The following is a 15,107-nucleotide window of genomic DNA, read 5'->3' as shown; positions in this document are numbered from 1 at the left end:
TTCTTTTTGTCAGTTTCATCATTTTCCATAATTTTATCTTCTGTTTCACCTATTTTCTCTTCTGCTTCTTCCATCCTTGCTGTCACTGTATCTAGTTTATTTTGCATCTCATTTATAGCATTTCTTAATTTATTGTGACTATTTCTTGGGTCTTTGATCTCCATAGCAATAGATTCTCTGCTGTCTTGTATGTTTTCAAGCCCAGGTATTAGTTTTATGACTGTTGTTCTATCTTGTTCAGATATATTGTTTTATCTGTTTTGAACAATTCTTTGGCTGTCATTTCTTCTTGAATTTTCTTTTGAGGATTCTTCTATTTTGTTATTTTGGCTAGGTTTCTCTTACATGTTTTAATAGCTTTTATATGTCCTGCACCTGCCAGTACTACTATATTAAAAAGGGGTCATAGACTCTCCAAGGCCTGGCACTTCAGAAAGTGTTTTTGGAGTATGTTGTGTGTACTCTGTTGTGTTTTGGCCACTCTATTCCACTGGTCATTCCTCTGCAGAGCTCCTCCTTGCTTGTAGTGGTGGAGCATTTGGACTTTCAACCAGGTGTGCTTTGATTTGTTTGGTGAACCAACCATCGATCCCACCAAGCTTTCTCCCTCCACCTGTGGGGATCCTTCTGCCACTCTGCAGATTGATTTCCTGGGTGTTCCAAGTGATCTGACCTCAATACGTTTGTGTTTGAGGGACCAGGGAAATCTGATCCGCCTATTTCTCTGCCATCTTAACTCCTCACCTACTTCGCCTTTAAATTCTAGGCATTATTCCATAGTCTGCCTTTGTGATCTTGAGCTATAAAATTACTCTATATGAGATTATGTTAAAAGAAATATACAGTGGAGAAGGATATTCTTTTTACTGAGTTGGTGGAATGATAAAATAAAAGTATATATAAGAAAATACTTCCTAAGTTTTACAACTGACTAGTTGTTTAGAAATATTTATTGGATTCAAACTTTGAGAAAGTCTTAAAGATCAGTATTGATCCGTCCTTTGAGATAGGCAGTACCTTAGTTTTTCATTGCTGCATAACAAACTATGTCAAAGTCGGTGGCTTAAAATAACGCCCATCTATTAGGTCACAGATCTATGGGTCAATAGTGTAGGTGCAGCTCATTTGTGTTCTCTGCTCAGATCCTCACTCTCAAAGTGTCTTGGCTGGGCTGCATTCTTATCAGGAGATCTCTTGGGAAGGATCCATTTTCAAGATTCAGGTTGTTGGCAGAACCGCGTTAATCTGTCACTATAGGCTGGGGTCTCTGTTTCTTTGCCCGCTGTCAGGGACCACTCTTAGCTCCTAGAAGTCGACTGCATTCCTTGCCCATGGGTCATGGGTATCTCTCCATTTTCAAAGCCATCAGTAGAAAATCTCCCTTATGTAGAATCCCTAGCACTTGAGCCCCTTTCCCCAGGAAGAAGGAATCTTGCTCCTTTTGAGGGCTCACCTAATTAGGTTTGGTCCACCAAGAATTATCTTCCTTTCTTAAAGTCAACTGTGCCATGTAACATAACTTAATCATGGGAGTGACATCCAATCATATTCAAAGGAAATTATATAGGAGTGTGAACTATTGGGGGTAATCATAAAATTCTGCCTGTCACACCCAGAACAATTAATGATTATAGAATTTCTGACCAAAACAGTAGCTGGAACTCCCAAGTTGCATATACTGTACCAAATTTAGAACAAAAGGTTTTCAAGTCTCTAATGTTATAGTTTGTTTTGTTTTGTTTTGTTTTGTTTTTTTACTTTCTTTGGAACAATGGTACCTGATGGCTGTTAGCATCCATCAGGCAACTGCTTAAATGGGATATGTGGCACAATAGCCAAAATTGAGGCTTCTAATTCCCAAAGTGAAAGGCTGCATTCAGACACTGAACTTAAGCTGTCTGTTGTTTCATCATTAATGTCTTCATGTGTTATCAACTCAGCAGCTACCCTCTTTCTGCTTGTCATTTATTTAACAAATACGTGTAAGGCTAAGCACCATGCCAATAATGGAGTGTGCAGTAATGAATAAGCCCTCCTGTACGTCTTCAGTGCACTAAGTGCAAATCCACAAGGTTTACAACTTATTCATTCTTCACTCCATCACAGTAACTTTAACTGTAAGAAGCAATAAATTACCCTTCCATCCTACTATTCAAAGGTATAGCAGCGGTCATATACCAAAATGAGGAGTGATGCATGGAAAACTAACTGGAACAGGGACACCTGGGCTTTGATGACAGTTCACCTTCATCATGTCTCTCAACATGACCATACCCTGGTCTGTTAAGGCTTCAGAATCTATTCTGAGAGGTTGGTGGACTAGCCTGTTTTAAGTATTTACTGTCAGTCTCTGGTGCTTACTACAAAGGGAAAATGACTTTATTTATTTATGGATTTATATGTATTTTTATTTATATGTTTATGTATTCATTTACTCATTCATGAGGGAATGTGAGTGGGGGAGGGGCAGAGAGGGAAAGACAGACTCTTAATCAGGCTCCATACCCAGTGCAGAGCCCGACTAGAAGCTCAATTTCATAACCATGATATGACCTGAGCCCAAATTAAGAGTTGGACACTTAACTGAATGAGCCACCCCATTGCCCCAGGGAAAAGAAATTTACAATTTACAGAAAGTACATAAGTACTATAGAAGGAATTTCAAAGTGAAATGCCATTAATTCACGTGGAAAGGAGTAATTTACCAAAGAAATAACATCATCGTCACCATCATCATCATCATCATCATCATCATCATCATCACCATCAAAGTTCTGACCAGGTAGTTGCTAAAATGTTCCTTGGCTGATAATGGGAAAATTATAGGGATTTAAGGAGGAAAAAAAAAAGGATGCCTACCAAAGATGTAAGTTCAGCTCATTTAAACACTACGAGCCTGTATATTTTATCTTTAGAAGAAGGATTATTGGAAATATCTTTTTGAAATTAAGGAAAACAAGAATGCCTGCCAAGCAAAGATAAAAGTTTGGTTATTTGGTTATTCTGGTTGTATGTCAAAAGAGTGTATTTTTACCTGCAAAGAAAATACTGTTTGAAAGTTCTGAATGGATACCAGGGTATCTGGAGCATTTAAAATCTGATGGGTTAAGAGGTTGGGGTTTGTTTTTCATTTGTTTTCTTTGTATTTTCACTCTTAGCGGCATGTTGGAACTAAGGCTCTCAGTGCGTGCACATACACTCAGGGGTCAGGGAAGAAGAGATGGAAAAACAAATGACCAACTACCACAAGACAAATGAGATGTGTCCTAAGAAAGAAGTGGTTGTGACTGGAAAAATGTAAATAGCTTAGTTTCCCAGACTGCTTTTTAGATCTAAGGTGTCACTGAGTTATGGGATGGGGTACATAGGTGTCCCCACCCATTCTCTAAAGCATCTGTCTACTATTGAGTCACAGAGATATGAGGGGAAAGTGTAGGGAAGCAAGACAAATATTTTTAAATGAAAGTAATCAGAACTACTTATTTACTGAGGAACCTCGACATGCAAGGAAGTGTGCTCTGTGCATCATCATACATAGCCTGTGGTGTTGGTTTTAGTAATAAGATTATACAGGCGAAGACAGGGAAGCTTGCAAGATAAAAAAAAAAAAAAAAAAAAAACCTTTCATTTGTGTATTTAGTTCCTGTTTACTATAGTGAGGAACTTGACCAAAGTCATAAAAAGAGCAAAGGTTTAGAATGAATGAGAGACAGAGAGGTTGTCAAAAGAGTTCCTTTTCTGGTCAGAAGAGGCAAAAACTCCTTGATAGTGGATAAGCTACCTTCTTCAGTTTTGTGTGCTGTATGTAATCAACCTTATCCAATACTTTTCTCTTTTTACCTTTTATTTTGTTTTCTCTTTGTAACATTCAAAATTCTGATAATCAAAATGAGGGTTAAAAAAGTGGTCTCAACTCTAAAGTAGGCTTACAGTCGTCATAAGAAAACAATTAATGTGATATTTATTATAAGGGCATTTTTCATGACAGGACTACCTTGAGCATGCAGTTGAAAAGACCCTTAGGAAATATGCTTTTAGCTTAGCTCTCTTATTTAGGAGAAACTATGTTGTTTTTATCAGATAGGTAATTAGTTGCTTTTTTTTACTCAAATCAGAAGCGGAATCTCAAAGTCAGATTTATGCATTCTTATAGCAAATGAAGATGATCTGATTCTATGCACTTTGAATACCAACCAGACTTCATATATTTCATCCCCACTTTAATATTTTCTGAATATAAAATATCACAATCCTTAACTCAACAGTTATTTATTGTAAAGAATTAGGCTATGGGTTGTGCTGGGAGCTGAAAATGATGAACAAAATATGGGCAGACTTTGCCTTCATGAAGCTTATCATTTAGTGGCAGAGACAAGTATAAATCCAGTAGAGAGAGAGAGAGAGAGAGAGAGAGAGAGAGAGAGAGAGAGAGAGAGAGAGAGAGAGAGACATTACAAACTGTTCAAGGTTATGAAGGTAAAGGACAGGGAGATAAAAATAGTAAGATATTATTTGATTCAATAAGTTTGGGAAGCCTGTCCTGAAGAATTAGTATTTTGTCTAGGAAAAGGATAAATGTGAGTTAGAATAACAAAAGTGGAGTAAGTTTTGAAGACTGTTCCATAAGAGACCTGCCTGTTCAAGGGTATGATTGAAGAATAAGCTTGCTGCACTCATAACAGACTGGAAGAAGACCACTTTGGTTTGAGTGTGGAAATCAAAGGCAAGAGTAGTAAGGAGTCTAGGTTTTTTGTCAGGTGACAATAAAACCGTTGAAGGTATTAAAGCGGGGGCATGACCTGAGCATATGCTTTTTCTAAAGATCTATGTGGCTGCAATGTAGAAAACAGATTAACAGAAACAAGACAAAAACAAAACAAACCAAATAAACAAAAACATGTAGGAAGGGGCACCTGGGTGGCTCGCTCACTTAAGCCTCTGATTCTTGACTTCAGCTCAGGTCATGATCTCATGGTTCATGAGTTCGAGCCCCATTGTCAGGCACCTGCTGACAGCCTGGAGGCTGCTTGGGATTCATTGTCATTCATTCATTCATTCTCTCTCTCTCTCTCTCTCTCTCTCTCTCTCTCTCTCTCTCTCTCCCCCCCTCCCTCCCTCCCTCTCAAATAAACTTTAAATAAACATGTAGGAGAAAGAATTCTGGATACTTGTACAGTATTGCAAGATTGTGACACTGGAGATGGAGAACCATGCCTAGATGAGAAGGCCACATATGAACAGAATTTGCAGGACTTACGTGCCAGTTTGCAGATGGATGGTATAGGAGAAAACGGTGTCAAAAATGCCTGCTTCTATCCCTGGCATGTGCACGTGTGTGCACACTTGCGTCACCTGCTGAGATTGGGGATTCTACCAGTGTACAATTTACCAAAACTTGAAATAAGAATGTATGTAATTTCAAAGTATGAATTTGAGTTCAATTTTAAAAAGGTTCTGTTTGAAGCACCTTTGGTAAATATTCAAGGCAAGATATCAGGTAAGCAGAAATATGTGAAGTTGAATGTTAGAGGAGAGGTCTGGCCTTGAGATGCACATCTAAAGTCACGAGCAGGTATTTGAAAATGGAAGCAATGAACATGAATGAGAAGGAAAAGAGTACAGGGTGAGATAAGAAATATGAAGGCAAGCCAGCGTTTAAAGAATGGGTAGAGAAGTTTACCCATTAGAGAAGACTTAGAGTATCTAGAAAAGAATTTAAGCACCCATAATTCTATTTAATATACATAAAAATTGTTACCATTTTGGTACCGGAGCTTACCCTTCCTATGAATACCCAATAAACATTTTTACTCTTAATTAGCAGGGATAGTAAGTTCTCATTTGGTGGTAATGAATACATTAATTCACTCAGAATATTGTGAAACTACAAGCATAATAAAGTAATGAATAAATACATTCTGTGAAGAGTTTAACTTATATACCCAGTACCTCTAGTAAAGGTATCTAGAGAACTGGGTGAAATTAAGTTCTATGGTGTATGTGCTTCAGAAAAACCTCACTGTCACATTTGAAAAACAGCACAAAGCAGATGTTCTGTTAATGGTAGCATTGTGTTGCTGCGTGAAGGACAGCACATTTAATGCACATTACGGTGGCAAAGTAGACCAACTCGATACTGGCTTCTCCTACATTGAGCCATTTGTGTTCTGATTAAAATGAGTATCAACTGGTTTGTTCTAATTTGATTTCAACTTGAACAGCTTTTAAAAATGTCAGTGTCCATAAGCATAATGTATTTTTTAAATGCACCTAAAATTCATTCAAAAGAAAATGGCTATGTGCATTGTACTTACATGTAAATGCAAAATTGATGGCAAAGCATAATGTGATTAATGTGTAATATTTGGTATTTGCATTAGGGAGGTCCTTTTCTATTTTCAGTGGTACATGGTTTATGGGCACTGTTGCAATCCTATTATGTATAATGTAAGAGACCAGGCTCAGCATTAGGATGAGTATGATATTTAAAAATTTATTTTCAGGCAGCCTGGGTGGCTCAGTCGACTGAACATCTGACTCTTGATTTCGGTTCAGGTCGTGATTCCAGGGTTGTGGAATCAAGACCTGCATCAGGTTCTGTGTGCATGCATTCTCTCTGCGTCTCTCTCCCTCTCCCTCTCTCTCTCTCTCTGTGTGTGTGTCTCCCTCTGCCATTCTCTCCCATTCACACTCTCTCTCCAAAATTAAAATAAAGTAAAATAAAATAAAAATAAAAATGTATTTTGTCTGAACAAATCAACAAGCTTTCAAGTGATTAACTTCTTCACTGCTTATGAGAGTCATGCCTTTCCAATACTTAGGAAAATCTCTCCAGATTTATTTCTGGTTCTACTGCACATACATTTAATGTTGTGGTAACTAGGGAGGCATGTGTACACTTGTTGTCATTTGAAGAAAATTAGTCATTAAAAGGACATTGGGCTTTTAAATCAAGGTAAGTATTTCCTATTAAACTTTAGTTTTAATCTAGGTCTTTCAATGTGAGTTTTATGTTAGCAAGTGGAGAGTTTTTTGAAACTCCATTTTCATGATTTGACCTTTTTAAAAGTATAAACAAATTTAAAGAGTAAGAGAGCTCTGAGGGATGCCTGGGTGGCTCAGTTGGTTAGGCACCTGACTTTGACTCTGGCTCAGGTCATGATCTCACAGTTTGTGAGTTTGAGTCCTGCACTGGGCTCTCTGCTGTCGGTACAGAACCCACTTTGGATCTTGTCTCCCTCTCTGTCTCTCCCTCACTCATGCTTTTTTCCTCTCTCTCTCAAAACTAAACAAGCATTAAAAAATGAAAAAAAGAAAGCTCTGAAATATCCATAGCAGTGAGGTATAGGATATATAGATAACTAAATATATACAGAGAAGTATATAATACAGAAATTATGTTTAAAAATTTCAATAACGGTTTCAGCCAACAATTCCTTTTTATACATCTACTAAGCCAAATCATTTACTATTTGAATGAAACATTCTTCTTTCCTTTCTTTTTCTGGTTATTCGACCGATGACTGGATAAAGAACCCAAAGACAAACACCAAGAAAAGTCACTTGGGAATGACCAAGCTATAGTTGAATCAGACACATCAACTTCAAACAAAGACATCATGGAGAAATAAGAAAGAACAAAACCAAATAAAACAAAACAACATACATAGCTCATGAAACAAAACTGTAGTGTGAACATATCAGTCATAAGAGCAATCTATTCATTGACAAGATCTATTTTGAGCCATTTGGAGTTTATTGTGTAGCAATAAACTCACACACAAGTAAATCCGTAATAGCGATGCTAGAATTTTAGAAAAAAGTTTTTCCATACAAAACTGTTTCCTTGCTTTTGTAAAAAAGAAATGCATTTTTATTTAGTGGGAGATGCTGTACAAGAGATACGTTATTGTGTGAAAGGCAAGTTTGTTTTTATAAGAAGAAAACTTGATATGGCTGAAAACTGGCTCTAAATAAATAGAAAGAAATGGCTTACACTACTTAAGCGTTTTCACACACTTCATGAGATCATGTCAGTGCTGAGGAGTCTGACTATACATTATTCTTTTCCCCATCTAACAGATGAGAAAGGAAAATGAGGCACAGTGAAGCTAAGTGATTTGAAGCTGATAGAATATACATTTTACAGAGCACAGTGGTAAAAATTTGAGTATTTTACCATTCTTTTCTCCTATTTCCTAGAACCAAATTGCCCTAAATTAGAAAGGTAGGTTAGAATTTTCTTCTTGGTGACGCTTTAGTTAAAATGCTGTAAAAAGAGAAATTCATTAAAAAGATGTAGAGGGGCACCTAGGTGGCTCAGTCAGTTAAGCGTCTGACTAGATGTCAGCCTAGGTCATGATCTCACAGTTTGTGAGTTCGAGCCCTGCATCAGGCTCTGTGCTGACAGTGCAGAGCCTGCTTGGGATTCACTCTCCCTCTCTGCCCCTCCCTCACTTTCTCTCAAAATAAACAAATATTAATTTTTTTTAAAAGAGGTAGAGAAATGCAGTAAACAGTAATAGTAGTAAGACTTCTGAAAATAGCCAAGTCAGCAGGAAAGAGGTTAGACGCCAAATGAAAACAACATGAGATGAAAGTAAGGAGGAGAACGTGTCAGAAAGTTCCTAGATAGATCTTTTTTTCTGCCTTATTGAACTCTTGACCACTCCTTGTGCACATCTGGTTAGGAATCTATATGATCCTCACATTGCCTAGTAATGCATAATAGTCCTTAAAAAATATTTGGTGAATGTCAGTATGAACATATTGTTGATTATAGAAGATAACTGAAATTTATGTGTATTTTAAAATAAACAGTAATTTTGCATAAATAATTTTTGTAGAGAATGTTATTCTCAACTAATTTCATATTGTTTGGTGTCTCCGTTTAACATTCTAGCAATGAATCTAATGTACCTTGCCTGGGTAGGTACTGAACCAGAGTTTGCCCTGGAAGAGCTTAAAAATGCCTGTGTATTTCTTTGAATAGTGGGTTGAATCAGGTTCCTATTGTCACAGTTGTGTTGTATAAAAGGAAAAAACTCAAATTCAATGCATATAGCAAGAATTTATTTCTCTCTCATGCTTCTTCAGGTTGGCTGATGTTTTGTGATCTTGGCTGACTTTGGGCTCAGCTCCAAGCTGAAGCTGGGAACCAAGTCGGCTACATGTGTCTCTCCATCCTCTTTGAACTAGGGGCTATCGGTGACCTCTTCTCATGGCAGTGGTACAGGAGGAAGAGAATGAGCTCGAGCCCAGAGTCACGTAAGCCACATTTCAAGTCTCGGTTTATGTCATGCCGCTAACATCCCATTGGCAGAGGCAAGTTACATGGCCAAAGTCAACGTGAGTGGATCATGGATATATACTCTTCCCATCTAGGTAGGGGGCAGGGGAGGTGGGAAGTGAATATTTATTTGCCCGGCAGGATTCTAATCCACCATCCAGACCTTAATCAAAATGCAATGTGCCTTTGAGATTTTATTATGGATTCCCGAGGACACAAACTGTTTTCTATTTGTCACACCAAGAAAATGGTAAAGTAGCTAGAAGTGTTTTAACATCAGCAGTTCTTTAAGACTTTTTTTTTGTTCATAAACAACACAAAAACTTGTGTGTATGTGTATACCATAGGCCTTTGTCATCAAAGCTCTCACATATATACAGAGGTTTTGCTTATAGTCTTAGTTTTTCTGAAATTCTTTATCAACATTTATAAAAGGTGGGGAGGACTCTCTAGATGCTGGAATTTCATATTAACATTTAGAAATAAGAAAGCATAAACTGTAATCCACTGCCTTAGTGTGATACTGAAAATTATTGTATTTTTAATTAGGGATTTGTCAGGGAGATGCAAAAATAGAATTCAAACTGCAGATTTGTTGACTGGGCTTAATAAAAACTTGGGATTTTTGAATAAGCTGAAGATTGCCAATTTTCTTATCAGGACTGTCATTACTAAGAAGCAAACATTTGGTAATCCCACCTCTGTGATGGAGGCTGAGCCATCATGATGCCTTCTGTGAGGATAAAATGAAATGTGATTTACTACTTTATATTTTCAAAACCATTGGAAGCCCTAAGACCTCCCTCACTATCACAGCCTTTAATGACTTACTTAATTGGACTACTGGCTTCTATTTTCTCTCTTTAAGTTTCAAAATATCAAAGTTTCTGGAAATCATCTGATGTTTTTTTATCAAACTGTTTCTACATAAAGTAATTACTCTAATTCATAGGCAAATGAATTCTAAAACCACATACAGAAAAAGAGAGAGAGAGAGAGAGAGAGAGAGAGAGAGAGAGAGAGAGAGAGAGAGAAAGAAAGAAAGAGAGAATTCTGTCATTCCTCAAGCTGAATATACTGTTATCATACTTCATTGTATTTGTAAAGAGAGAAAAAATAACTGTTGTTTTTTGTCATAAACATTACTTTTGGCAGTTGAGTCACTTTACTCTGCATAATTAAAATGATGCTTGTGACAGTAAAATTATTACTCTTGGCTGAGTGACCGCAAGAGAACTGAGCGGGCCACTAGAGACACCTCTGGGTTGACACGTGGGGAGAAGGCATCTATCTGTCACTGGCCCTCCTCTGAATAGTTAATAAAGAGCTTCCAGGTAACATTCTTTGGAACATCTGTCTCAGGAATCACAAAACTTCTTGATCTTTCTCTCTTCCTCATAATAATATATAAAATAATAAAATGATAAATAATGAAGTAATATATTCTTCACATACATACCAAGTTAACCCTCAATAATTATTTGTTGAATGATGGACATTTTATCTATGAATATTTTATGCATGTATCTACTTACTAACATGCACATACAAATAAACATATTAAAAATTAAATTAATTCTAATCAGAATTATATGATTTCATAGCTAACAGTATACTGAAGTCAGGACTGGCTAAGTAATTTGCCAGCCTCAGTGAAGAATAAAAATGCAGGGTCCCTCATTCAAATATTACTAAGGATGTCAAGAGGGTAAGAGAAGGGTGTTAAAACAAGCATGAAGCCTTCTACGCGTGGGCACCTGCTCAACTGCACAGGTACTGTGCCCATGAAGCTGGTCCTGACCCAAGGATGGGCTACTTGTGTAGAATGTTCTTTCATAACAAAAATAAGAAATTATTGTCTTTGGGAAGATTAACAGAATGAATGTCTTTTAGCATATGTATATGCATACATATGTAAGAAATTAGACAAGAGTATACATGTCATATGTTTTTATCATATATTGTATTTCAATAAGGGAAGTCTACTTTATATAATTATATTACTATTATATATTTGAGTTATGTAACCAAAGCACTTGATAGGAGGTCTGTAATATATTGTCCTGCATCTTTCCTCTCTGGGGCTTATCCCATTCATATGTTGAAATGGGGTGAAGATCAGCAATCTTCACCTCTTTCAAGATCAGCCTAAAATTCTGAATGGGTGGTTTATCCTTAATTCTCTAAGATTTCTTCCCACTTAAGAGGCTCCTGACAAAAGAAGGCCAGAGCTTCTCACAGTTGAGTGTCTCAGAAAAGCATCACAATCTCCTACTAGTCTTTCAATTTGCTTTCTGAATAGAAAGGATTTTAGGAAGAAGTATGCTAGAAAGCTATTCTCCAACACTCACCTAATAATAAAAATAATAACGACAACAACAACAGACATTCTTCAGCACCTGATATATGCAAATCTCTTCATGTAAGTCTCTAATTCCCGTAACTATCCAAGGTAATAATATTATCCCAATTTCATAGATGTAGAACACATTGCTCAAGTGGGCTTTCATTATATTGCATTACCTAATTGAGAAGAGGTAGAACCATGATTCCATTCTAGATCTGTTCAACTCTAAATTCCCACATTGCCCTAGATTTGCTTGTACCACATTGCCAGAAGATGTGCTTGAGGTCACCAGAGCTACTATGGGGACAGAAGGAAGGCCAGTCTGGGACTCTAAGTAACCCACTCAGAGACACAGTGTTTGGTCTCCAAAGGTGACCACCATCAATTCTTTCCCTTTTTGAATGCACATCATGAGGAGATGGAGTCAGTTTCCTCTCTTCTTGAATCTGAGCCAGCTTGGTGATTACTTTGACCAACAGGATATATATAGCAGATTGGACACTGTGTGAGTCCTGGGCCTAACTCTGAAGAAGCATCTTCTGCTTTCTCTGGACAGGAAGCCAGCCTTCATGATGTAAGGGAAGATTATGCCATACAATTGGAGGATGAAAAAAGAGGGGCCATGTAGAAGGGCACTGAGGTACCAGACACGTGAGTGAAGTTTTCTATCTCCTAGACTAGCTCAGCCACCAGCCAAATGCAGCTGAGTGTAACTACCACCATTGTTACCTAGAGCAGATAATCTGCCCAGCCAAGCCCTGCCTCAATTCGTGACCTAGAGAATTCTAAGAAACAATACATTGCTCTTGTTTTAAGCAACTAAGTGGTTTATTTCATAGCAGAAGATAGAGAAACACAGGGAAACTTGGGACTATCCTGTTTTGGTAAAGCTGGCAATTTCAGCAGGTACAAAGCCCCGGCTGTCTTGAATACAGGCATATTTGGGCAAAAATGTGTTCCGAGACTCCATGGGAGACCCGCTATAGTTGCCTAGGTCTCCTTTGGGAGAAAACCTATCTGCAGAAGTTTTTTTTTTAAATGTTTATTTATTTTTGAGAGAGAGACTGCAAGTACACTCAGGGGAGGGGGAGGGGCAGAGAGAGGGAGGGGACAAAGGATCCCAAGCTGGCTGCGTGTAGAAAGCCTGATGCGGGGCTTAAACCTATAAACCATGAGATCATGACCTGAGCCAAAGTCGGACACTTAACCAAGTGAGCCACCCCGGCGCCCCTCTGCAGAAGTTTTTGTGTAACTTTACCTTTCCATCAAAGCAAGCCAGGAGTACTCTTAATTGTCTCATGAATGAAATAGTGAAGGAAGAATACCTTGCCTGCCTTATGGCTGAATCCACCACTGCTGTCTCCTTCCCAAGATGTCAGAGTCATGATACCTCTGGTATTCTGCTCTCTTAGCCATAGTTTCTGCTCTTGGGAGAAGAAAACAGTAACTTAAGATAATTTGTATAAAAAAAAATAAACTTTCCTTGGACGATACTTCTGAAATTCAGGCCTCTTCATGGCCTTTTCAAATTTCTAAGTTTACTTGCTTGTCAGGCCTCTTTGACCATACACTAGCATCTACGACAGAGCACTTGGGGATGAGTCCTCGATAATTTAAATATGGCCCCAAACTTTGACATAAAAGGCACAATAAAATCATCTTGAAAACTTTTTAAATATCAATTTCATTTAATGGGAAATTACGTGATCAAAGCAAGTACATGTGATTAAAATTTCACTCTTTTTAGTAGAATGCAATCAGTTTTTCCTCTTTTATCAAGTTGCCAACTTCATTCAGAAGATAAAAGTGGAAGCTTCAGGTTTCTTCTTTTTTAAATTTTTTTAACATCTATTTATTTTTGAGAGATACGGAGTTCAAGTGGGGGAGGGGCAGAGAGACAGGGAGATCAGAGCTCCCTGAGAGCTGTCAGCACAGAGCCGGACGACGTGGGGCTTGAACTCACAAACCGTGTGATCGTGACCTGAGCTGATGTCAGACGCTTAACTGACTGAGCCACCCAGGTGCCCTTGAAGCTTCAGGTTTCTAAGTCATGGTTCTAAAAATCTGACAGCTAAGTAAAAGGTTGCTCTTTTTTTTTTCTCACTAAATACACTCTCTAATGCTAGAAAGTGTTTAAAAGGCATTTTAAAGAGCCTTTCCTCTCCTGTATTTTAGTTGATAACCAAGATTTTCATTTAGTATCTTAAAGGGAAAAAACCCTAAACTTCTTTGAAAGAAAGGCTATTTTTCTTCTGCAACACATCACATTTAGTCATTCAAATAATAGTTGCCCTTTAACTGAAACAGATATTATTTGGCATTAATATAACAATAGTTCTTGTTTTTCTCATTTAGTATCTTTATGTGACGCTAAAGCATAAAGAATGGTTTGAAGGTCATGTCTTCCAAGGTTTTCCAATTACCAAAGTTTTTCTCTGGCTTTAAATGCTTGTATAATGGAATAATTTTAATTAATGCTCCTAACAGTTCTGTCCAAACGAGCCATATTAGTTACGTCACACGGAACAAGATCAAAAGAAATTACAGCAGCACACAGTCTCAGTAAAAATAAATAAACAAACGACAAGAGCAGCAAGCCTTAGCAAATTCAGTGAAAAGACTACTACCTCCTCTGGCATTTGGATTCTAACAGTCATAGCTCCCCTTTTGCATAGTACGCCCAAAACAAAGAGCTCTCTTTTCTGTGTAAGGCCTTAAATATAACCACTCCTATGAAATTTCCTACTTCCCAACATAATCTCTCAGCTCCACATATTCCTGCCTCCTTACTCTGGAGGCACAACACGCTGACTCCCGCCTCTGTGCCTGTTCTCGAGTTGTTTCCTCTGCATGCCTCTCCGCTAAGTCAATGTCAACTTATTTGGTGGTTTGAGGTCAAGTCTTACATTCCCTGTAGGCTTGCCTGCCCACTGCATCTTCCACTAGAGTCAAGTTATAGTTCATTTACTTCACCATCCGGTCATCGAGTACATAGTGAGCTGTCCAAGCTGCCAGGCATTCTGCACAGTGCTGAAGATCTAGAAATGGAAGACACTCTTCCACTTCTCAGGTTGCTTATAATCTCTCCATGGGGAACAGCAAGTAAACCAAAGGAAGAATGGGTGCGGAGAGTGCTCTCTGATGGAGTTTTTTTTTTTTTTTTTCTTACAGAGGGCTAGAGCAGTACATATTAGAAATACCTAACTCACGGAAAAGGAGGGGAGCAGAGCTAACACTTGGGAGACCCTTTGCGATTGTGCGAATTGAAAAGTTAGGCAAGCAGAGAAGCTAGGTGAGGTCATTTTGGGAAGAGGGAACAACCCGAACAAAAATGCTATTTTCTCCATCTCAGGGTCTGCCTGCATTTTAACTCAGGGATTTAATATTTTTCCCTGGACCAGATACAGATAACCTGCCTACACTAGTCCTTTCACCAGTTTTTTTAATCTGCTCTTCCATCTTCTAAACCAT

General features: G+C 37.9%; 1 protein-coding gene across 5 annotated transcripts in view; it reads right to left on the bottom strand.

Moving 5' to 3' along the window:
• Positions 1-15,107, bottom strand: part of LOC101095955 (melanoma-associated antigen B18-like) — a 606,992-nt gene that overhangs the window by 13,936 nt on the left and 577,949 nt on the right. The window contains exon 2 of one of the 5 annotated variants that reach the window (XM_023249202.2): positions 12,962-13,057. The exons of the other annotated variants lie outside the window; for them this stretch is intronic. The gene's annotated coding sequence lies outside the window, so the exon portion shown is untranslated. The remainder of the gene's footprint in view (positions 1-12,961; positions 13,058-15,107) is intronic. 5 annotated transcript variants of the gene reach the window in all.

Source organism: Felis catus, chromosome X, assembly GCF_018350175.1.
Source record: "Felis catus isolate Fca126 chromosome X, F.catus_Fca126_mat1.0, whole genome shotgun sequence".
NCBI lineage: Eukaryota > Metazoa > Chordata > Mammalia > Carnivora > Felidae > Felis > Felis catus.
Note: the sequence above shows the minus strand (reverse complement) of the source record. Positions and strands in the feature narration are given on the sequence as shown.